Genomic DNA, 25058 nt, shown 5'->3' on the forward strand with positions numbered 1-25058 from the left:
ATTTAGCATGAATTTCCTTAACTTACTAACTAGAGAGTGAGAGGCTGTTGCTGAGCAGAAGCACTTTAAGAGCACAGTGCCTTACTTGCATTTTCAGAACATTTTGGTAAACCAATTAAAACAGCTTTTATTTTAAACATTTGTTATTGAATTCAGCACTTTTTCCAACATAAAATCCTTTAACTAGCCTTTTAATATTGAGTGTCCCATTATATTTTACAGTTGGCCTTCCAAAAACATTAAAGAACTTGATGGGGTTATGAATCACAGATTATTTGCCTCTCTGTGGACTAATCTATCACAAAGATTGAGATCAGATCTTTATCTAAAGGGCTGGTGTTGATTCAAATTCAGTGGCAAATTAAACTGTGAGAGTGTGTGATTATCTCACACACATATCCATACTCTTCCTACAGCAGATATTTAATTACTCCTAAATCATTTTTCAGACCAATGTGTTAAAGCTAAATCAGTAATCCCACATGAATTTGCAGCATAGTGTATGGATATATCATCTTGAATCAATACCAGACCAGAGGTCTCCTCAATGGCATATATATGATGATATGCACACTCTCACTGAAGATCAAGGTATATATATATCTCACATCTTGTCTTTGGGGCTTAGGTAACTAAATCAGGATTGCTTCACACATGTTGCCAGACTTACAACAAAAAAATTGTCACTCAACACCTTGTGAAATACAGTATGGATACAAGAGCTTTCCTAAAGTAATGGGTTTCCTTATAAAAATGTGTCCATCTTATTTTGTGTGTCCTCAGCCTGTAGCCTGTGACATTTTCTCCAATGTCACGGAGATTGTTTCATTTCATCTTTTCTCAGCAGTCTAAACTAAGCAATCTAAATGATGCTGATAAGAAAGAATATATTCATCTTTCATTATTGTTGTTGTTTTGTTTTGCTTTTCTTTGATTGTATTTTGGTCTCTTTAGTGTTTTAGTTTTGTCGATATTGTCATTCAGTGATCATTCTCAAAATTATTAGCTGTTTCAAAGTTTTATTTGATTTTCATCTAAGCAAAGCCAATAATGTAACTGAAAATTGCTTTGAGTATTCATTTCTCTACCAATTCACAGACAATCAGATTCATTCCCAACTTGAGACTAAGCTATCATCACTCACCTTAGCCTATCAAAACAGTCAATCTAAATAATCGGAAAATATTTAAAAAAAAAAAAAAAAAAAAAGGTCATAAAGAGCTCTTTCTTCTTGAAAGCTGTAAGGAATATTCTATTAGCATACCTTGCAGACTTTAGCTGTGTAGGTTCACAGTACAGGTCAAAGAAATATTTGTTGTATTGTCCTCATGTGTTTAAACCACCTGGAAAACAGTTAGAAGTCCTTGAGTGTTTTTCTCTGTATTTTTCAACTAGGTGGTTTGCAGTTGCTTATTTAGAATTAATACACTTTGTGGAATAAAGAAAACGATGGATAAATACTGCTACCTGAGTAGGAGTAATTCTTGACATGAAATAAAAATTACCCTTTTCTCTATTCAGACAGGTTGTAGGAGGTCCAGAGAGAACAGCATTTGAAAAACTAATGAAAGTCCCTTTTCACTCTCTGAATCTGATTCAAAATCTGATGAATTTAAAGAAAAAATCCTATCAGCTGCCATAGGCTTTCACTGAGTTTCTAATCTGTGAAAAAGAATCATTGCAATTTTATATTACATTCATACTATAACTTTTATATCAAAACTATTATAACTTTTATATCAAAATATAATTTCTGTCATTGGCCATGCATGCATAGTATTCTTCAAAAGGAATACTCCCTGTCCTTTCTTTGATGTTCATTTGTCTACAGTGTGTCTTTTCAAGTAATTGTGAGCAGAATATAAGTCCTTAAAAACATGAAGCAATAAGCATTTGGGGAAACAGAGAGAAATTCGGGGGGGGGGGGGGGGGGGAAGGGAGGTGGAATTGTATGGCCTTTAACGGAGTTCCAGGAAGAAGTCTTCAGATACTTCCTGCCTGTTGACTCTGAACCTGTCTACAAGATAACATCTCCAATATGAGGAGATCAAGTCTTTACATCTTTCTGAAATGACCTTACTTTTCCACTAGCTTTAGAGCTGATTACTATATTCACTGAAAGCAGAAGATCTTCAAGTCTTTTTTCATATAAACCAATTTCCCCCTTTTTAGTTGTAGTCTTTTTATATTCTTACATTCCTTAAATTGCTAGTAAAAATACTTCAATATATAGCAGATGTGCACATGAACATTGCATTGAATTTATTGTAGATATAGAGTATAGACTCAAAATTTCATTCTTTCTCTTCTCATGTGGTGAGCACCTGCATCTTTTTAACAAAAAAATGTGGTTGAGCAGGAAAGAAAGCTTGTTATGCTTGCATCTCACTTCCTTTCTGCTTGTATTTTTATAGCAGAATTACATTTGGATACCTGTTTTATACCCCTATAAATTAATATTTTATGCACACATCATATATATATATTAAACATCTCTGAAGAAAGCAATTCACATAAAACACTTCAGACATATATTTACTTTTTGAAGATGTTTGATATCACTTTTTACAAATGAAATGCCATGATTGGAAAACCTGTTCTACAACTTTAAAATGTAACAGATTTAATGTTAATAGAAGGGAGGATTGTGCTGTTGTGTGTTTTACAGTGGTTACCAAAACAATTCAAGAAGTAATTTCTGTATTGCCAAATCTGACTCCCAGACTCTAGTCATATAGGCATCAATGGAAATTTTTCAAGACTTTCATGAACCTTCCAATAGGAAGAAATAAAATAAAAATTCAGAAATATGATAGGATTTCCTACTCAGATTCTAAAAGATATTTAAGTAGCTAGGCTTAAAGGACAATGAAACTGTCATTGCCAGGCATGCATTTCAATGATGGCCATCTACAAAAGGCATAAATCATGGAGGATTAACTGGATGGATTACAGAAATGCAAATGATATTATAGACTTTTCTTAAATATGTGCCTGTACAACCGACATAAGGATGCAAGCCTCAATTACAGAACTACTTCTGTAAGCAAGCCTAGACTAATCACTTCATTGTCTGTGTTTTCTGCACACCAACTAGAGAAACAGTTTAAATATGCCAAAATCAAAACAGATATTACATTTTTATTGAAGCTTTTTGTGGTAAATTTGGTAGCCCAACATATATATACAAGACAACTTAAATTACAGTCAGTGAAGACAGATGAACAGTCAAAAGACTTGTACGGAATTTAGTGAAAATAAAAATATTTAAAGCAAGTAATTCTGACTGATTCTGATGGTTTGGTTTTCAATGTCTTGTCTTACATTGTTACCTGCAATTCCAGTACATTCAATAGTATAACAAAACATCTAGAAATCTGGTATTTTATTGTTTCTTCATTCAATTTTGTTAATTATCCACTGACATTTCTAATGAAAAATATTAGTAAAAATATAAAAACACTCAAAAGCCAAAATAATGTATTCCAGACTATGCCTAGGGGTTTTGATTTCAACAAAGAAATCTAGAGAGATTAAAAAATGTAACAAAAGATAAATTGGTAAAATTTTCATTCCATTCCACTGGCAAGTGCAACTGTATCAATGTAAATCACTGCTGGCTGGAAAACAGTTTCTGTCCCAGAGCTGAGACCTGTTTGTCAGCATGAGTCTGTCTGTGATCATAGTAACAAGTCTGTACGCTGAAATGGACTTGAAGTATGTGATGCAATCCTATATGGCTATACTGCTTCAGGATTTTCATGCATTTAGCCACCTTGGAGTGTGGAACACCTAGCTTGTGTCTATTTGAACAAAGTAAGGTCTTTCAGCAAAGACTGAATTATCTGATGTCATCATTTCCCCATCAATAAAAAAGTGCCAGTGTTATGAATATTTTTTGCACAGTATTTTCATATAGGTTAAAAAGAGATATTTTCTTGGTTCCAACCTTGGATCAGTTTGACCTACATGTCCTGCTCCAGCAAATGTTCAACAAACATAATAGTTCTGACGCAGTAATCACTACATAAAATTCCAGGACCTGTGTGGAGCAGAAAGTCAAACTTAATAATCACAGCAGCCCCACCTGCTTAAGATAGTTTAATACTTGCTTTATGTCTCTGTAGCAATACAAAGCAGTCAGAACTGAATGGTGAATTTGACCCTAAAATTTGTTGTTGTTTATGTTGCATAATGTTGTCTTATGACGAGTGGTTCAGCGTAGCTGGAAAATGAAAAAAAAATGAGTTTTTATTATCCACTCCATTTCCATCAAAGCCTGTTCAACCTTGTGTTGAGTTTCACTTCTAGGTTCCTCTTCCTGGCTGTTTATCTATACGTTGTAAGTATGAACTGAGGCAACGGTGAATTTTGATGGGATGTAAGTGTAGATAAGTAGGTCTTCTCTAGGTGCTGGATATCTGAAATAGTGTTTAGGTAGGTGGAGGTACAAATGAAAGAATAATAAGCTCAATTTAATGTATGAATAAACAGCTAAAAAGACATGTTACTGGGAGGATATTTACATGGTTATAAATGCTTTTTGTAACTACAGATTTTTTTTTTTTTTTTTTCAAACTCTCCATCAGGTATTGAGGTCTTCTGAAATATGATTTTACTCCACAAAATACCACAATTATCACATTAACAAGATCATTTATGTTTGCCATCTCTTTTCAAGATATTCAAGCAAACATTTTTCAGTATCTGCAAACTTGTACAAAGCTGCTATACATTCAACCTATGTATGCTTTAGTATCCTGCTTGGAGTGTAACCTTATAAACAAAAAGGTAGCACATTATTATTTATTTATAAACAAAATATACACTGGACAAAAAGATAGAATGATTTGAAAATTCAGCTTTGTTTTATGTTTCTCAGCAAGCAATAAATAAAAAGTTAACAGTATTTCTGATTTATAACCTTAGGAGAAGTTACAATTAGGCAATTGTTTCAAATAACCTTCACACATTAGGTGAACCTTCCACAATTTATTTTTTTTTTCTGTTAAAAATAAGATTTAGAGCTTCCTATAGGAACTTATCTATAGATAGAGCTTTCTATTAGTCAGTACTTACAGATTTATTTGTTATAAACCATCTTTTTAACTGTTTGTTAAATGTATATTTATACATTTAATCTCTGGCATCCTAAATAGACCCAGAAATGCAGTTTGGTTTTGTTTTTTGTTGTTGTTGTTGTTTGTTTTTGTGTTTTGTTTTGTTTTCTTGGTAGGCCTAAACAACCTTTTTGCTGTATTAGCTAGAAAAAGTTCAGACTCTGAAAGGCTGGCAGTGCTTTGTGTCCTGCAGGTAGAAATACTACACAGTGAAATGGAAAAACACAGATATGAAATGCCCATATTTTTAGCTGAAAAATATAATAGTCTGAAATTAAACACTGCTTGCAACAATGGGCTGTCTTGCTGCCTGACTGAAGAATTCTTAAATACATTAATGTTAAATGTGTGGAAGGGGAGGAAGGAAAAATAATTACTAAATATTCAAAAAAAAAAAAAAAACAACACTCTGTTGTAAAAGCTAGCGAAAAAAAGAGGGGGAGGAAGAGAATGAGAGGGGATCTGAAACAGAACTAAAATGCTTTGGGTTAAATCTTGCCTAAAAATTGTGGGTGGTACTTGAAGCTTATCAAGAATTGAAAATGAAAGCTTCATAACACAGCGTTTTTGTATTTTCCTGAACTTGAGTCTTACCCATTATATTTAATACCCAAGACCCTATACATTCTCCAGTTTCCTGTACACTCTCTGATATAGTGTGTGTATTCTGGTTCATCTGCTGTAACACCTTCATTGTTTCCCTCTAAAGCCCTTAGTAGTGTAAAGCAGAACACCAGCTCTGCAGATGATCATTATGTGTCATAGGTGACTTTAGAGACACAAGTTGGTGGTCTAATACACACAGTGACTGCACAGGAGTTTTGAAAAAACAACAACAAGAAAAGTTACTCTATCCTTCACAAATTCCCAAATCTGTAACTTGAAATCTTCCATTTAAATACCTATGTAAAATAGACCCTTCATTTTCATGCTCTTTACATTTTTTTTTTTGATTTTTTTTTTTAATATATAATTTCTCTCACCAAATTATGAATACACAGGCACTTATATTTGATTTTCATAAGCACAAACATCTTCATTACAGGAAACATTGGGGATTGATTTATTTATTTTTAATTCAGATGCAGAGCAATTAGGAAAATACATGAGTAGTTTTGACTTCCATTGAGGAAAGCACACATCAGTAGTGTAATAATATAAAGGAGAATAGGAGAGGGAACAAGACAGCCTAGAAGTATTTTCAGATACTTGCCTGAAAAATACGTGGGTTTCATAAATCACTGATAATGACCAAATGTGTGGCTCTGTTCCTGTTGTAGGCTCCAAAGCAGATGAGGTCCAGTATTTGGAAAGCCCCAGAGGTAGAGACTAAAAAATACCGGGTCAATTTACCAATTTATCTTATTTCACACAGTGACTTTTTTTTTTTTTTCCCACTTTTAGGAAGGCACAGTTTGTTTCACCGTTCCACTTATTAACCAACTGATAAGCAATTAAATTGCTAGCAGTGCCTCCTTCACAGTCTTCTAGGCAGAGCAAGCAAATTTCCCAGCCTTGGAATATTTTAAGAGAAGTGTGGGCAAATTTGGCAAAAAGAGGTGCCCACAGGGACAGGAGAAAATGTATGTGTTAGCATTTCTGGGCTACAGGGAGGACAACTGACAGATGAAGGATTAACTGTTAAATTGAACAGCCCAAAAGGCAGCTGCAGGATTATTTTGGAGGGTATGTTTTCCCTCTTCCCCCACCCTAGGAGCATTCAAAGCTACACATTTTGTGTTGTCTCACAGAAGGACTCTAAGTGACAACTAACCACAGTGAAAATGAAGAGAAATGGTCCCTCCTTCTACTTTGGCTTGTAATCTAGTGCTATGAGTTCTTTCCCTCTCCCTCTTCTAACTTTCTTTAAGCAACTATGGCTTTATATGTCAGCTCCATGAGGAATCCATTGTAAGTGTTTGGTCCCCCGAATCATACCTTGGTTTAAAATCCAACAGAAAGACAGGTTCTCTTCCACACTTAAGCAAGGAGGTAGGCTTCTTCTCTGAAGATCTCTCCTTTTCTGACAGTGGACAGTCTGCCACTTTGAATTAGAATTAGGAGGACTTCCATTTGGGTTTAAAAGAGAAAAAAATATATATATATATATTTTTTTTCCACCCACAGGACTAAGCTAAAAATAAAAATTGAACCTCAATTGTGAGCCTCACTTTTTTTTTTTTTTTTTTTTTTCTTTTTTTTTAAATTCTGCCATTTTAATTACCTGTATGCCAATAGATTTCAGAAAATAAAGCTGGAGGAAATGAAAAATACCTGCTACATAAGAATTTTTTCCTACATGGCCCTTTTGATAGTGGTTTAAAAACACTCAATTTCAATGTGTTTGTCCTCAAAACAATCCATAAGGTAGCAAAGCGATTGTACACTCACTTAATAACTTGAGGAAAAGTGTCAGGCCCAGTTATTGGAAGTCATGCTGGGAGCTCACATAAAAACAGTGAGTTTATGTTACGATAAGAGTTTCAACTCCAACTCCTATGAACTCTGTCATTGTTTTTCATTACCCAAATAGTAGGTGAAGCACAGAGAAATGTGCCTAAGCAGCACCAGAGTTCAGAAAAGAGCTGTGTTCTTCTGATTCTAATTCTCCCTAAGCCTTAACCACTTAACTCCTTGTCATTACAGATTGCAGCCTGTTAGCCAAAACAAGGTACAATGTGTACTCTGCTCTGAGCTATCCCTATTTTCTTTGTGGTTTTCCTTGCTTTAGCAACACCCAACAGACAATGAACTGTTCACATTTTCTGCAAAAGTCAAGCCAAAGTTGCACAGACTTTGCTATGCTTTCAGCCCTATGGGACTGAGAGTCCACAGGTACAAAAGCAACAGAACATCTGAATTGGAAAACCAAGTAAAGCTCAATTGGTATTAGGAAACCTATTTCTTAAGCAAAAGCGGAGTTGTTATTTAAAATTCGGCTACTACAAAATCTGAGGCATTTACATTTTTATTACTATTTATGTTATAAAACATCATGAGTGCATGTTCAATTCTGTGCAAAGAAAAATGTATTTATATCATGGAGCCTACAGGGTACAGACCTGAAGAGAGAGAAACCTACCTCCCTATTAATCTCTTGATGCAATAGGAGTATATCTTTCCTTCATCCCTTGTCAACATAATTGGACTTTTAAAAGGGGAGCAGCTAATAAAAGAAAACATTTTTGTTTTGGCATCAAGAAATCTTGTGTTAGGTATTGTGCATCCACATCATGAGAAGCAACTTTGCTCCAAGTTTACAGCCACAGCAGAAAAGACAGGTGAATGGAGAACAAAGCAAATGGTATTTCTGTTTTGCAGCTGAGGAAATGACACACAAAGCAATGCCCATTCTGCAAGATAAAAATTGTTCCAAAAAAAGGACTAAGGAAGCCAAATCTCCTGACTTTATCCACAGCACTGATTGTCTGGCAACATGTAACTGATTATAATTTCCTAAACTGCAAATTCTAGAGGAGATGTTATTACTCATACTTCTGTTTGCATTACAGGCAGCCCGAACTCAGCCTTCATTTCAGTTGCATACAAATGCCTTCTGCCCTTACCACAAGTGATGCCTGAGAGCCTTTAGGACCTCAGGCCATTTAGGCATAGTTGTGTTAAACTTGGCTGTCTGCAATGTGCCCACCAAGCTGCTTTCTTCCCCTCCTCAACACGACTGAGGAAGAAAAAAAAAAAAGATGAAAAACTCATAGGTCAAGATAAAGACAGCAAGATCACTCACCAATTACTGTCATGGGCAAAACAGGTTCACCTTGGGGAAGATTAATCTAATTTATTGCCAATTAGTGACAGAGTATATTAGTGACAAACAAAAATAAAAATAAAACACCACCCCACACACCTACTTCCCAGGCTCAACTGCACTCCTGGCTCTTCTACGTCCTCCCCACCGAGCAGCACAGAGGAACAAGGAATGAAGGCTGCAGTCAGTCCTTAACACTTTGTCTCCGTCACTCCTTCACAGTCACTCTCTGCCCCTGCTCCACGTGGGGTCCCTCCCACAGGATGTTATCCTTCCCAAACTGAGCCTGCAAGGGCTGCCCACAGGCAGCAGCTCTTCAAAAACTGCTCCCACATGGCTCCATACACAGGGTCCATCCCCCAGGAGCAAACTGCTCCAGCACAGGTCCCCCACGGGTGGACAGCAGCTCTCTCCAGACCCCTACTCCTGAGTGGGCTCCTCTCCATGGGCTGCAGCTCCAGCCTTCGGCCTGCTCCTGAGGTGGTTCTCCATAGCCTGAAGGATGAGTATCTGCTAGGTGTGGTATAGCACAGGCTGCAGGGAAACAACTGCTCCAGTGCCTGAAATACCTCCTCTCTTTCCTTCTTCACTGATCCTGGTGTCTGCAGGGTTGTTTCTCTCTACGTTTTCTCACTTCTCTTTCTCACTCCCAGCTGCTGTTGCCCAGATTTTTTTTATTTTATTTTTTTTCTTTTTCCTTCCTTAAATCTGCTCTCACAGAGGGCCACCCAGTGTTGCTCACTGGCTTGGTTCTGGCCAGCTGAGGGTCCCTTTGGAGCCTTCTGGAGCTGGCTCTGATCTGACCTGGGGCAGCTGCTGGGCTCTGCTCACAGAGGCCTCCCCTGCAGCCTCCCTGCTACCAAACACTTGCCACATAAACTCCATACAGGCCATAAGAGTCAAGGAAAAGGTGAATGGGCCAGGCTATTCTGGGATATAATAAATGGCAAGTTCCAAGTTTTTTCCCTGCAGAAGTTCTATTAACCATGACCCGGGACTGAAGGAACTCATGTTTGCCAGTCATGGCTACACATTATTAAAACAGGAATAATTATTTATTTTTTTGTGCTCTATGACACAACAATGTTAAGGGTATCTGCTTGCCAGCTGTGTGCAATATGTTCAAACGTTCCATCACTCCTTTCCAGTCACTGCATAGTAAACAAGAGAAAACACACTCCAAGGTGCAAACTTAGCCTGGACTTTCCCCCAGAAGGCACCAGAACTCATTGTAAGAGATCTGGTTATATAAATTTTAATGCAGTGTAGGTTTGGACCTGAGGCCAGTGCCTGACTGACAGCACAGACATACACAACAAGAGTAAATGATATCTCCAAGATCACAGAGAAAGCATGTGGCATGAATGAGCTCTTCTAATAAAGATCTTTTTTTTTCTGTTTAACATGAACCCTATGTTGTGACTGAACTGGCTGGCTTTCTACAGTTACACCATCTTGGCTTTTTTCTTTTATGTCGTTATTCATAGCAGATTTTGATTTAAAATGTCTATAGGAACTAAGGCTACACCCACACATACGTGAGAAGTAAATAGCTTTGTAGATTTAGGTCTCTGTTCTCAAAACCCATTGTCTCCATTGTGCTTTCTTTCCACAAATTATGCATCTCTATGACAAATGGTTATGACTGCGTTTGATTTGAACATTGACTGACGAGTACAGGTTGGGTGGGGGGAAAAAGAGGGGTATAGGGAGCAAATATTCAATTTAAAAAAAATTGTGCCATAAAACACATCATAATTTTCAAGTGAAAAGGACATCTTCATTTTCTAAATGGGCCTTTTAAAATGATAGGCAATAATGGGAGAATAAGTCCATTATTCATTTATAAGGGAATTAGCATAACAAAGCTGCTTAATGTGAGAGTTCAGAAAGCTCTGATTAATAAATTAATCCTTGCATTTTACAATAGGTCTCATTTTTTGTGCATAATTTCTATAAGAAACTATTTTAATAATCTCAATGTTTTTCTTCAGATAATTTAACTCTTTATGAGCTACCCAGATCAGAGACCAGAATGAATTTCATGCTATATACACAAGTGCAAATCAACAGTGCCTTCCAAGCACTAATAGCATTATCACAGGGGAAAAGCTAGAGGCAGGAGCAGAGAGAGCTCCATTGGTGACCATAAAGGTACATCACATTGGTGTTAATAGCTAAGCAGCACAATTTAAATTAATCTGAACAGTAATGAATATAAAGGGGAAAAAAAAAAAAGAAAAAGAAAGAAAAAAAAAAAAAAGTCCAGTTTTATTAAGAGTAGCCTGAATAGAAAAATATATTATTTTTTCTCTTGAAATCCCTTTTATAGTTGTTCTTTCTATACATTGCTTTTCAGTGTGGACACACTCTCTCTTAGACTTGCCTGCTATTTCTTCTATAGACTGTCATACAATTAAAGGTCTTTGCTTTTCTGAAAGAGATCTGTTCCAGATGAAACACTTTCCACATCAACTCATTGCTCTCCTGTCTTGTGAAGACAAGTAAGGCATCATACTCAATCTCTCTTTTTTTTTTTAAAAAAAAGAAGCCTTTTACTCTCCTCTTTTTTAATCTTCAGTGAATCAGTCCTTCTTATCTGAATAACCTTTAAAAGGGCTTTATTCAGGTTTATTTTATTAGTAGTATTGTTCCTAAGTAGATGTACGTGTAAGTAATGCAATATGATGTGTGGCATAATTCCATGTCTATTTCTATGTCAACAATTGTATGTCGTAGCTTTTCTCCTTTTGCAAGAAGATAGTAATGAAACCAGAACTTTCTGATTTTATTTCTCGTTCCCCCCAAAATTCAGCTCTGAATTCAGCTGTTATTTCCCTCTGTACAAGTCTAATAGGAATGGACAAATCTTTCTGATTGGTCTTGGAGGGTCAGAAATGATGCTTACAATAGGAATTTGGTCATAAGATGTTAGTCACAATGAAGCAGAGAATGGTGAATTCTGCACAGATGCACCACACCATGCCATGCTTGATGACTTACCCCAGATTCAAAAGGATAGAGGAGAGGGTTAATGATGTAACAATATAACAAAAAAAAGGCAGAAATGGAAAAGCAATTACTTCACCTTGAATAATGTGAGGAAAAAAAAAAAAAAAAAAAAGGTCTGATATGCACCTGTTGACTTCCTATATTTAGGAGTCCAGTCTCTGCACGGTGCTGCATGGTGACAGAAAATAACAGCCATTGGGTTTATGTCTTTCCAACTGGGTAATGCAAATGGAATTTCTTTTCCTGGTCTACAGCCTCCAAGTCAATAATAGAATAGCTATCTTGCCACCTTTTGGTTATCAGGATAACATGGCCTCATTTCTTGTACTATTGACCTTTGCTCATTTACCAGTAGTCTATTCAGGTTTGTTCAACTTGTGTGTTCTCATCACACTTTTATTCTACAGATATATAGATGATGTACTGCTTTGTTAAACAGAATACCACAACAGGGGAAAAAAAAGTGTTGCACACCAAAACAACAACATTCATCTAGACTACATAGCAGTTCTTCACAAATCATTCTTACTTCAGATGCAAGCCAAAAGCAGATTTTTAAAAGGAAAGTGTTTCACAGATCATTCCCTAATAAGTCTCATATTGCAAAACAGAGAGAAAGGCACTTTTTGAAAACTGTTCCTAATTCATGTTATATTGCAAATTAATGATGCAAACAGGAAAACAGAAACTCCATTACTTATCTGCATTAAAATTCTTCCATCAAAGAGACTTCAGTTTAAATTTTATTTGTGATTACTAGCATTAATAATTTGCTTTAACTTTTTATTTATATCTTTATTATTTTGGTTTAATTTATGATTTCTTGTTGCCTAGGGTGGTTTAGGAAGAGCAATGAAAGCTTGGTGAAATCTATTTGGCAAAGCAAGATTTTTGTGTTTTGTTTTGTTTGTTTCTTTGTTTTAAATAAAAAATAAAAAATAAAAGTTTGCCAAGCTTGTGAGCCTAAGGGTTGTTGTATCATTTGAATATTTCTCTTATGCTCAATGAAAAAATAAAATAGAAATTACTGCTTTGGCACTCAGTGCAAGTTTCCATTTAATTGTTGTTCCCCTTGGCATTGCTCCTGCTCACAAGGAATAAAAAAAAAAAACACTTTCACAAGTTCCCTTAAGGTCCTATTCATATTCTTCCTCACTTCATTCCTTCTTCCCTAGTCTTTCTTTTCAGCTGTTCCCCACCTCATCATACACACAGAAACAACTTTTCTCTTCCAGCCCAGCCCTAGCCACAAAGTAGAGATTTGGTGGCAGTTGTTGCTTTACTGGCCACACTGCTTCTTATACAAGCCAGGATGCTGTTGGCCATCTTGGCCACCTGAGCACACTGCTGGCTCATATTCAGCCAACTATCAACCAATATTCCCAGGTCCCTCTCCACCAGGCAGCTTTCCAACCACTCATCTCCCAGCCTGTAGCTCTGCTTGGGGTTGTTGCGCCCCAGGTGCAGGACCCAGCACTTGGCCTTGTTGAACTTCATACAGTTGGCCTCAGCCCATCAGTCCAGCCTATCCAGATCCTCCTGCAGAACCTTCCTACCCTCAAGCAGATAAACACACACACATAACTTGGTGTCGTCTGCGAACTTACTGAGGTTGCACTTTATCCCCTCATCCAGATCATTGATAAAGATTTTAAAGAGGACCGGCCCCAGTACTAAGCCCCGGGGGACACCACTAGTAACCGGCCTCCAACTGGATATGACTCCATTCACCACGACTCCTTGGGCCCAGCTATCCAGCCAGTTTTTAACCCAACAAAGCATACGCCAGTCCAAGCCACAAGCAAACAGTTTCTTGAGGAGAATGCTGTGGGAAACAGTGTCAAAAGCCTTGCTGAAGTCAAGGTAGACCACATCCACAGCCTTTCCCTCTTCCACGAAGCGTGTCACTTTGTCATAGAAGGAGATCAGGTTAGACAAGCAGGACTTGCATTTCATAAACCCATGCTGACTGGGCCTGATCTTACAGGTTGCCCTGTAAGTGCTGCGTGATGACTCTCAAGATAATCTGCTTCATGAGCTTCCCTGGCACTGAAGTCAAACTGACAAGCCTATAGTTTCCTGGGTCTGCCCTTCGGCCCTTCTTGTAGATGGGCGTCACGTTTGCTAGCTGCCAGTCGACTGGAACCTCCCCTGATAGCCAGGACTGCTGATAAATGATGGAAAGTGGCTTGGCCAGCTCCTCTGCCAGTTCTCTCAGTATCCTTGGGTGGATCCCATCTGGTCCCATCGACTTGGGCACATCCAAGTGCTGTAGCAGGTTGCCAACCATTTCTTCGTGGATAGTGAGGGCCACATTCTGCTCCCCATCCCCTTCCGCCAGTTCAGGGTACTGGGTATTCAGAGAGCAACTGGTTGTGCTGCTAAAGACTGAGGCAAAGAAGGCATTAAGCACCTCCGCCTTTTCCTCATCTTTCATAACTAAGTTCCCCCCCCCGCATCCAGTAAAGGCTGGAGATTCTCCTTAGTCCTCCATTTTGCATTAATATATTTGTAAAAAACATTTTTTGTTGTCTTTGACGGCAGTAGCCAGATTGAGCTCCAGATGAGCTTTGGCCTTTCTAATTTTGTCCCTGCACTGCCTCGCCAACATCCTTATAGTCCTCCTTAGTGGCCCGCCCTCTTTTTCAAAGATTGTAAACTCTTTTTTTCCTCCTAAACTCAAGCCACAATTCTCTGTTCAGCCAGGCCAGTCTTCTTCCCCACTGGCTCGTGTTTGGGCATGTGGGGACAGACCGCTCCTGCGCCATTAAGATTTCCTTCTTGAAGAGTGCCCAGCCTTCCTGGACTCCTCTGCCCTTCAGAACTGCCTCCCAAGGGACTCTACCAACCAGTGTCCTGAACAGTTCAAAGTCGGCCCTCCGGAAGTCCAATACAGCAGTTTTACTGGTCCCCTTCCTGGCTTCTCCAAGAATGGAGAACTCTACCATTTCGTGGTCACTCTGCCCAAGACAGTTTCCAACCACCACATCTCCCACCAGTCTTTCTCTGTTTGTGAAGAGAAGGCCTAGTGGGGCACCTCCCCTGGTAGGCTCACTAACCAGCTGCATCACGAATCTATCTTCCACACTCTCCAGAAACCTCCTAGACTGCTTTCTCTGGGCTGTGTTGTGCTTCCAGGATATATCTGGGAAGATGAAGTCCCCCACAAGAACAAGCGCTGATGCTTTCGCAACTTTTGTCAGCTGCCTGTAGAACTCCTTGTCAGTCTCCTCATCCTGGTTTGGTGGTCTGTAACAGACCCCCACCAGGATGCTTGCCTTGTTGGCCTTCCCGCTAATCCTAACCCATAAGGACTCAACCTTATCATTCCCAGCCTCAAGTTCCACAACATCAAAACCCTCTCTGATATAGAGAGCCACACCACCACCCCTTCCATGCTGCCTGTCCCTTCTGAAGAGCCTATAGCCAGATATTGCAGCACTCCAGTCATGAGAGTGGTCCCACCATGTTTCCATGATGGCAATCAAGTCGTAGCCTGCCTGCCGCACGATGGCTACCAGCTCCTCCTGTTTGTTACCCATGCTGCATGCATTGGTGTAGATGCACTTCAGTTGGGCCATTGCCTTCTCTCCCAGCCTTGCCATTGTTCCCCCTGGCACAGCTCTAACAAGCCTTGTTTCAGTCCTGTCCCTCTTCTCACCTAGTTTAAAACCCTCTCAATGAGCCCTGCCAGCTCCTGGCCCAGGATCCGTTTTCCCCTTAGAGATAGGGACCCGTCTGTGACCATCAGGCCAGGTGCCGAGTAAAGCGTCCCGTGGTCAAAAAAAAAAAATTCTGTGTTGGCACCAGCCTCTGACCCACGTGTTTATCAGGTGGGCTTTCCATGTCCTCTCTGTACCCCTCCCTGCCATCTCAGGGATGGATGAAAACACCACCTGTACTCCCGCTCCATCCACGTCCCAGTCCCCTAAAGTCCCGTTTGATGGTCTTCAGGCTTCTCTCTTCAATGTCATCACTGCCAGCCTGGACTATTAAAAGAGGATAATAGTCAGAGGGACGAACCAGGTTGGGAAGCTTTCTGGCAATGTCCCTGACCCTGGCCCCAGGGAGGCAGCAGACTTCCCTACAGGTAGGATCAGGCTGACAAATACGTCCTTCTGTTCCCCTGAGAAGGGAGTCACCCACAACAATCACCCTTCTTTCTGTCCTGGTGGAGGCAGTCCTGAGGCATGGAGTTGACTTCCTCGCCCTAGGCATCCTCCTGGGTAGACTTACTACCTCTTCCTCAGCTACTGGTCTCTCAAGCTCCAGGGCCTCAAACCTGTTGCGTAAGAGCACCTGGGAAGGTGGGGCCGGTGGGGGAGGGCATCACCTGTGATGTCAAGCAGGGACCTGTTCCCATTCCTCCTCAACTCCTAGGTCTCCTCCCTCTGCCCAACAGCAACAGGGCAGGGGGTCCAACCCCATTTGGGGTGTCTCACTCCCTTCAGGCCTTGCAAGAAGTCACTCCACAAGTCTATCTCATGCTCACACTCTCTGATATCCCTCAACCTCTTGACCTCCTCCTTGAGTTCTGCCATGAGGCAGACCAGGTTGTCCACCTGCTCGCACCTCATGCACACAGTCTCTTTGCCCCCCACAGGTGGTAGCAACAGGCTCAGGCACTCCCTGCACCCGGAGACATGAACTGCTGCAGTTTTGAGTGGGCAGTCGGTCTGGGTGTGTACAGACTTCCTGGAGAGCACACTGTGCCTGGTGTACACCATTGCAGCTGAGCTTGCGGTAGACCGCCGTTAGAGGAGGTATTCGTATGGGCAGGGGGGAGCGCTCTGCCCTTCCTGCTCGGCCTGCCTGCTTTATTTTTATTTATTTATTTATTTATTTATTTATTTATTTTGTTAAGAGAGTAGATTCTTTATATTATTTATACTTTTTCTTCATTGCTGAAAATTCTAGCATGGCAGCATTTCTCTTGGTATAGATTTGAGATTTACCCATTATCTTTAATAACTCTAAGTCATTAGTTCCTTAGACTTGGAAGACATGTTCTCATCTGTTGGCTAAGTATTTAACATGAAGTGTTTCATCAAAGACTAGACGAGCCAGGGATCACAGTCATAAAACAAAAGGTAGAGCCTAATATAATTACATTGATTCTCTGTCCTTTCCACAGATAGGCTACAAATTAAAAAAAATAAAGTATAAGTTGAGGCACATGATGTTTCATTTCTGGTTAGCTGGGGAGAGTAATACATGAGCCACAGGCAGGTCCATTAATCTCAGCTGGCCAGGTATGAAACTGCATGTACAAAAGCACCTTATCTAGTTTTTGTTTTATTTTGCTTTGCATTGGAACCTTCCCATTACTACAATAAATATGAAAAAAATGAAAAATGAAAATTTAGTGATGTTCAAAGTTTTGTTTTAAATCATCTAAAACTTTTGCACACTACACATTAAAAAAAAAATAATCATACACGTCAACCTATTTGAAGTTTCATTCTGGAATTCTGCTTTCTTTTGAATATCACATTTGTTGTCACATTTCTAAGCATGAAGGCAATACGGAAAAGGGGGCAAAAATGTAACCAAGTGCAAACTTTGTGATTTCTACTTTCCAGGTTAGCCAGGGTCCTCTTTAGCCATTAGCCATTAGTGTCAACTAAAGATGACCCAGAGCAGCTTCCTTTTCACTTTCTTTAATAGCTTGAAGCTTAATTGTTGTGCTTTTCATGAGGTGCGGAAGCAGAGACACATCAATCCAGAATCCGCTGGCTATAACTGTCTTCTTACCTTTGGCTTCAAGCTCAAATCCACTGATCCAGCAACCATAAAATAGAGGAGCAACTCTACAATTAAGTCATGTCTGTATGCTTCTGGTGGCTTAAGGCAGCAGAGGAAACTTTAGTGTGAGGTTTCAGTGGAGAATTCAGGTCTGCTCTTTGTTCAGTAAGCCATTTAGTTCAAAGTGGTGGATGAATTCTAGATACTGGATGTATAACTGCTGCTCTTCTTCTCTTGAGATGTCAGGATTATTGTGGGAGGAGAGAAGGCTATCAGTTAGATACATGTAGAGTCCATCAGTTAGCCTGCTACGAGTGAAAGAGAAGAAATGCCAGATACAGATTCACAAATGCACAAGAAAAAGTGTCATTCTGTTTCATGACTTAAAGCTGTAGAAAAGATGACCCTAGGGTAGGCATACACTAATACAGATATCATAGCATGCAGGAACTGGTAAAAAGGGTGTTGTCATCCTGGTTTTCTGTCAGACTGCATTATAATTTATCCTGGAGCCTGAAAACCTTCAAGCAGCAGATATCATTTAAGGGCTAAGTTGGAAGCTGGACTTCTGAACTTATGTAACTTGTGTTAAGAATTACTCTAATAAAAAGCCCAAGGCAGGGAGAACAAGCAAGTGCACAATTTCTTTTTTTTTTTCTTTTTTTTTTTTCTCTTATCACCAAGAAGAGTTTAGCCTTATAATCTTATTTAAAGTGTTGCCTATGACTACCCATGTGCTTAACAAGATCACCACACTATAGATTCCAAATCAAATAACATCCAACAAATTTATTTCAGTGTCTTTCTATCATGACTAATAATATATCCCCTTAAAATTCAAGACATTCAGGCAAATCAAAAGCACTACCAAAAGCAAGAAGAAAATGAGGAACTCAGAACATTCGGTAAAAACAGTATGTTTAAACGCAATCCCCAAAGTAGTCCTTACAAAATAAGTACCATAGCTTCATAATCAGTAAATGAAGAAAATGAAAGCAACTGAATCCAGTTCTCTAAAGGCCTAATTAGGGTGGGCATTAGGATTGTTTGGTTCACCTCTGGGATTTTTGAGTGTTTCCTGCATTTTTAAAAGGCCCACAATGAACTTTATTTATTTATTTGTTTGTTTGTTGGTTTATTTTAATTCTGAAAATTCATTAACCTCCTTAATTCTAGAACATAGTAAGACATGTCAGGAGGTTTACTGTGTATTTAGTATCTCTGTATATCCTTACTAGAGGATTTCAACTGATATGCCAAGGAAATACTAATGTATCTGCTGGGCCCTAGATTTTAACGAGGATTATTACCTTTTCTGTTTCAGTCTGCTGTATTAATGCATTTTGCTCATGATTTTTTTACTTAAGTGAGCTCTTTTGTAAATTTCACATCCAATGAACTCTCGACATAGGAAATATGGCCAGTTCTAAGCTTGAATTTAAGACGTACTGCAGCATATCTTTGAGACACTTCAGATAATTTTTTCCTCAGAACACGTAGAAGTTGCAGGAGATGCCAAGAGCTGGGCAAAGCTACAAATGTCTCAAATGTCACACCATTTGGAATGTAACTCTAAGAACATTGAAGCATTCATTAAAGTAAGTGTAAAATCAATTAAGTTACAACAAACTTTAATTAACCATGTGTAAAAATTTCAAAAGCTATTCATGCTACTGTATGCTCAGTCTTCTTGATGATATTCTTCAAAAAAAGTAATTGATTAAAAAAAAGGGGGGGGAGGGGGAGGGATGAATTACTTTACCATGGATGTGTACCTGAAGTTGCAAGAGACTTTCCATTCATCTCAGGAAAGCCACTGATAGCCACTTATGTCAGTATTTATATTGCTACATTCAAGCTTTCAAAATTCATGAGTCAGCCCAAAAGAAGTTTTGTCACTGAGCTAAAAATCATTATGCTAAACAAAAGTGAGTGGCTCATTTGTCGTTTTCAATTTCCCCCTCTTTAAACTGTCTTGTTTGTTTCCAGGATTTCTTTTGTGAACTCTGAAGATCAGAAAGCTGTACATTCTCTAAATGAATATTAGGAAGTCTCTTCATACCCTTTTAAACCTCAGCCACAGGAATCAGGGTGGAAAAAAAAATGTATATTGTAGTCTTTGTGATTTAAACAGTTGCTATTTCATTCTTCAGATGTGTAGAGAATGCACAGTCTCAAGAGTGTGGATGTTCAGTTTGATATCATGGTAAAGGTAACAGACATGACCACTCATTTTCCTCCCTTCTAAAAGTGTGTTAGAATAGCATATGAAACATAGAAAGTCCTTCTCCCTAAAGAGGGATGATATGTTGCACTAATACTCACACTAAGAACATACGCCATTGCCCTGTGGTGGTTTTACCGTGCTGGGCAGTTAAACCCCACAACCGCTCTCTCACTCCCCCTCTTTTAGAAAGTTAACATTCCAGCCAGACCCAATACAAGCCCTCACTCATTTTTCAGTTTTGATGGTGTGTTACCCAGCTGGGCAGCTGAGCTCCACCAGAACTGCTCTCTCAATCCCCCTCCTCAAGGGGAAAAGGAAAGAAAATAGGAAGAAAAAGACTCAAAGGTTGAGTTAAGGACAGGAAGATCACTTACCAGTTATCATCAAAGGCAAAACAGATTCATTATAGGGAGATTAACATAATTTATTACCTATTACTAACAAGCTAGAGCAGTGAGAAACTAAAAGCAAACTATAAACACCTTCTCCCCATCCACCCTCTTCTCCCCCTAAGCAGGGGAATGGTGAATGGAGGCTGCAGTCAGTCCCTGATGCTTCATCAAGGCCACTCATTCATGGTCACTCTCTGCCCCTGCTCCATGTGGGTCCCTCCCACAGGATGCCATCCTTCCCAAACTGAGCCTGCGAGGGCTCTTCAAGAACTGTTCCCACATGGCCCTGTACCACAGGGTCTATCTGTCAGGAGCAAACTGCTCCAGCACAGGTCTTCGATGGGTGGGCGGCAGCTCCCCCAGACCCCCTGCTGCTGCGTGGGCTCCTCTCTACGGGCTACAGCTCTGGCCCAGGGCCTGCTCCTGCAGGGGCTCTCCATGGGCCGCAGCCTCCTCCAGGCCACATCCACCTGCTCCACCGGGGGCTCCTCCATGGGCTGCAGCGTGGAGATCTGCTCCATGTGGGACCCATGGGCTGCAGGGGGACAGCCTGCTCCACCAGGGGCCTCTCCACAGGGGAACTGCTCCTGCATGCCTGGAGCACCTCCTGCCCTCCTTCTACACTGACCTTGGGGCCTGCAGGGCTCTTCTCAGTCCTCACTCTCCCAGCTGCTGTTGCATAGCAGGCTTTTTTTCATTTTCTTAAATGTGCTCTCACAGAGGAGCAAACAATATCACTTACTGTCTTAGCTCTGGTCCCTTATCCAACAAGGGGCAACTTTTGGACACAGAGGACACTCCTACAGCCCCACCGCTACCAAAACCTTGCCGTGTAAACCCAATACAAATGTAGAAAAAGAGAATTACAGTGGACTCTGTAAACATTCCTCCATTCGGGCGGGGGGGGGGGGGGGGGGGGGGGGGGGCGCAGCCAGGGAGAGCTCCACTGAAGAACAGTAGATTCTGAGGTACAGTGGGCTAAATAGGAACCAGAAGTGTGCCCTGGAGTAAGACAGTCTGGCAGAAACTTGCTAACAGAAATGCCGCAAAGGTATCACTGGAAGTAATTATTTGACACCTGCTAGGCCATATCAGAAATACTGTGTCAAGTTTTTCAAGTGTCAGCCACCCAACCTGCCCCAGTACAAAAAAAAAAAAAAAAAAAAGCAAACAAACAAACAAAAACTTGATGAAGTGTGGAGCAACAAACTGGTTGTCCAAAAAGGCTCTCCATTGATAGAGGCTTTTCAGGACTGAACTGGAAAAAGTGCTAACTAACCTGGTCTGACCACATACTTTGCCCTTCTTTAAGCAGCAGATTGCAGTACCTGACTTTTGGATGTCTCTTCCAACCTGAATGATTTTATGGTTGCCATTAAATTTATTCTCTAAAGCAATTAAATATTTTTTTAAGACCAATTTCTTAGTTCAGTGGCAATGGATACCAGTGCTATGGATAAGAACTGGTGTGCATTGCAATTCTTTATCCAAACTGTCAGATAGGAGTAAGAATTTTATAAGAAAAAGCAAATTTTGAATTGTTTTCATTCACTTTCCTCTGGATCCACAAAATTATCCAGAAATTTTCCTGTCCAAAATGTGAGTTGACTTCATTATTTTTGAACAATTCTTCTCATCACTAAAATATGTTTCTTTTGCTCTATGTTCCTTCTCAGCTTATCTTCATCCACAAATGGACGTTTTTAATTTTTCCTATTGATTTTTTTTTAATGCAGCTTTCATGTTTGTTTGTTTGTTTTGGGTCAAATAGTAAACCAAAAGCTGGGGGAACAAAGTATTTTTTTTTTAGAAACAAATCCAATTAGAATATAAACAATCTACCTGTTATTTAATAATGATAATAGTGCAACATAGTATATCACAATACATAAAATAGCATGGCAAATAATAAAGAAATGGCAATTAGTTTACATAATTAACTATTATGTGTAAATATATGCACATTACATTACAATACTTACTATTACTTCCCTAAGTAGCTGATAGTGAGATTAAACTGGTTGTTTACTTGCTTGTCTAATGAAGGAAAGAGTGGCAAAACTACAGACTGGATATCTCAAAGAAAATTTAAATCCAGTGAACTGCTGAAATCGTGATCCCTCAGAGTTCGAACAACTCATGTCAAAAAAAAAAAAAAGTGTTTTGATATTTCAGAACAGAAAATTGTTTTGCAATAACCATTCAAACATAACCATTTTGTCTAAAACTAAAATAAAGGTTTTGACTATAGCAAAGCAAGCGTTTTTACCACATTTTCAACAATTGTAAAAATATTTTGCAGATAGTCAACAAGAAACCCCTTAGTATCTTTTATTTGCCAGTGAACTAAGAAAGTAGTTATTAATAATTTTGCTGAAAATTCAACTCTGTCAGGCTCAGTGCCTGTTCCAGTGCCCAACGACCTTCTAAATGAAGAACCTTTACCTAACACCCAGCCTGACCCAGCTCCATGCGATTCCCTAGGGTCCTGTCACTGTCCCCAGAGAGCAGAGCTCAGCACCTGCCCCTCCGCTCCCTTTGTGAGGGAGCTGCAGGCCGCCATGAGGCCTCCCCTCAGCCTGCTCTGCTCGGGGCTGAACAAACCTCAGCCACTCCTCATGCATCTTCCCCTCCAGATCCTTCACCATCTTTGTAGCCCTCCTTTGGACTCTCTCTACTAGTTTTATGTCCTTTTTATACTTTATTTCACAAAACTTCACACAGCACTCAAGGTGAGGCCACACCAGAACAGAGCAGGACTGACACTTCCCTAGACCAGCTAGCATGCTGTGCCTGATGCACCCCAGGATATAGTGAGTCTTCCTGGCTGCCAGGGCACACTGCTGATCATATTCAACTTCCTATTGACCAGAACCCCTCAGATCCCTTTCTATAGGGCTGCTTGTCCCCTAGTTTGTACGTAAGTTTTGGGCTAACTTCTTCTATGTCTTCATTGTTCCAAGAGAGAAGATTGTTGATTCTGGTTGTTGTGAGTTTTTGTTGTTGTTGTTATGTGGTGGGTTTTTTTTTTTTTTTGGTTGGTTGGTTGGTTTTAATTTATTGAAGGAAAGTTTATAACAGTAAATTCTGTATGGATTAGAAGGGGGAGCCAAAGTTTCACCAAAGTTCTTTTTTCTTTTTTCCTTCTTCCTCCTCTGTTACTGTTACAGGTTTGTGCAGAGGTGACTGTGTGCATGTTTAAACAGACTTTTTTTCTTATGTCTTCCTCTGTTCTGTTATCTATGGAATGGGAATACGACTATTTGAAAAATCAGCTGCAGACAAATTATATGGAGCTCAAAGTATAACTTCAGTTCCTAGTTCTATTAACAGAAACAGGATGTTTCCAGTCTCCAAAGATTGATATTTCCATAGGACAGGATGAGTCCTAACTGTCATCATTAAACAAAAAATAATGTTGAAAATAATTCAGACTCAAGGAACAGGATGTATACACAATGGTCCAAGCTGTAAATGTACAAGGTAAGAATTGAGAGTGGATGGATGGAAGGAAGAAGCAGGGCTGAAATACAGTAATCTCTTTTTCTGAAAAAAATAAAGTAGCAGAAAAGGAAGAATGCCAAGAAGGACAAAGGAACAGTGTCTAACAGAGAAACAGAGGGATTTTTGTTTGTTTGTTTATGTGCTTTTTTTTTTGTTTGTTGCTTTTTTTTTCAAAAATTTTAATATATTTTGAGTTAGGATCAGTTACAGTTTCATACCCTCATACAGTAAGTCCACAGGCAGATTTTTGCATAAATTGCCCTGAAAATATCAATCAAAAGAAAGGAAGGATGACCACTTAGTGTTAATGTGGAAAACAAAATTTTAAATTAAGGGAAAAGAAAGTAAAAGGGGGTTGATGCCACAATAGTGTGCCACAAACTACAAATGCTACCAGAATGTTTGTTCACTTTTAGCTTCCATGAGGCTGATAACTCCTCTCAGAAAGAGTTATTCTGGTGCCAGAAAGTCTCTATACCCCAATCAAGAGCACAAGACTTGGTTCACAAGTTGAAACGAAAAGAACAGCATCTACGGTAACATCAGCAAGAAACTTAACTACAGAGTCAAAGAACAAGTGAAACCCTTAATGGCAAAATGCATGAAGTGGCAACTTTAAGATGTGGATCAATCAAAGGCAGAATTGACAGAAAGGCAGATAAAGATTCATTCTCTTGACAGTATTTGTATATTGCATTTTGCTGCAATTGTTTCTAAGCCCAGGACCCTTATGATTCATTGGCAGAATCTACACTGTGTCAGCTGAAATGGAATCTTCCTCTGTTGGTAGAATCTGCAATGTGTTTGTCTTAGCAGAAATCTCTCTTTGCATAACTGACAGGTTATTCTGCAACTATGTTCTATGGAAAAACAAAACAAAAACAAAAACAAAAACAAAACAAAACAAAACAAAAAAAAAGTTTTCTGAGTCAGACTTGCTCTATTTTCTGAAATATCTAAAAGCATTGTTAGATACTAGTAAGTTCTTTCATATTAGTAATGACACAAAATATCTTCGTGTAAACAGATCGTTCACCAATGTCTTCCAAGTTGTATGGGAGGCCAAGAGTGCTTCATATCACAGGTAGCATTTCTGAAGAAAATTTAAGAAGAATCCAGGTCACCTTTCTAAAACTGAATAGAACAAACACACAGATTATATGGTTAACTCAGAACACCAAACAGGCAGATGAGAGACTAAATAAGATGAACGGAGCACAGCTTTGGTTGATGTAAGTTTGAGGGAGGGGAAGCTGTAACAAAGCAGTCAAATGCAATTCCAGTGCTCTGTG

The sequence above is a fragment of the Aythya ferina genome, assembly GCF_964211825.1.
Source record: "Aythya ferina genome assembly, chromosome: 2".
Taxonomy (NCBI): Eukaryota; Metazoa; Chordata; class Aves; order Anseriformes; family Anatidae; genus Aythya; species Aythya ferina.